This window comes from Limulus polyphemus, unplaced genomic scaffold (assembly GCF_000517525.1).
Source record: "Limulus polyphemus unplaced genomic scaffold, Limulus_polyphemus-2.1.2 Scaffold72, whole genome shotgun sequence".
Lineage (NCBI taxonomy): Eukaryota > Metazoa > Arthropoda > Merostomata > Xiphosura > Limulidae > Limulus > Limulus polyphemus.
In genome coordinates, this window is record NW_013665682.1 from 498,110 (window position 1) to 498,989 (window position 880).

Consider the following 880-nt stretch of genomic DNA (forward strand, 5'->3'; position numbering starts at 1 on the left):
CTACAAAAATATAAAATTCATTACAGGATACAACATTTATTATGTGCTACCATCATAAAGCATGCACAATGTTTAATAATTTTGATAATCAGGTGAAATAACAATTAGATTATCATACTAATGTACGAAATAAGTTTTTGTTTGTTTTTTTTGAATTTCGCGCAAAGCTACACGAGGGCTATCTGCGTTAGCCGTCCCTAATTTAGCAGTGTAAGACTAGATGGAAGGCAGCTAGTCATCACCACCCACCGCCAACTCTTGGGGTACTCTTTTATCAACGAATAGTGGGATTGACCGCAACATTATAACGCCCCCACGGCTGAAAGGGCGAGCATGTTTGGTGGGGAAATTCGAACCCGCGACCCTCAGATTGTGAGTTGAGCGCCCTAACCATCTATCTGGCCATACCGGGCCAAAGAAATAAGTAAAAACTTATTTTAAATGAGGCAAACCAGTTAGTTAGCTTAATACATGTATCATATAGAGGAAGAGCGCATGAGCTTGTGTTTTTGCTTCAGAGCAAAACCTCAATGGGTCACTTACTGTGTCCATCGCGGAGAATCGAACCCCGGAGTTTGGCGTTGTAAGTCCGTAGGCTTACTGCTGTCCCACTGGGGGACGTAGAGGAAGAATGATGAATATTTTCACGACTACAGTGTCATATATATGTCTATTGCCTATTTAGAAGCTAGTTTTGTTCCTACGAACACTTTCTAAATGAAATATTAAATAGTTTATTACACAGTTGTTATCCAGTTGTAATATTCAGAAGGGAAATTCAATGTTGTTTGTTACGAAGAACGAAAATGCTATAGGGTTTATTACAACATTAACCTTCATTGCGTATTCAACAAATAATGGTATTCTTCTCCCATAAACA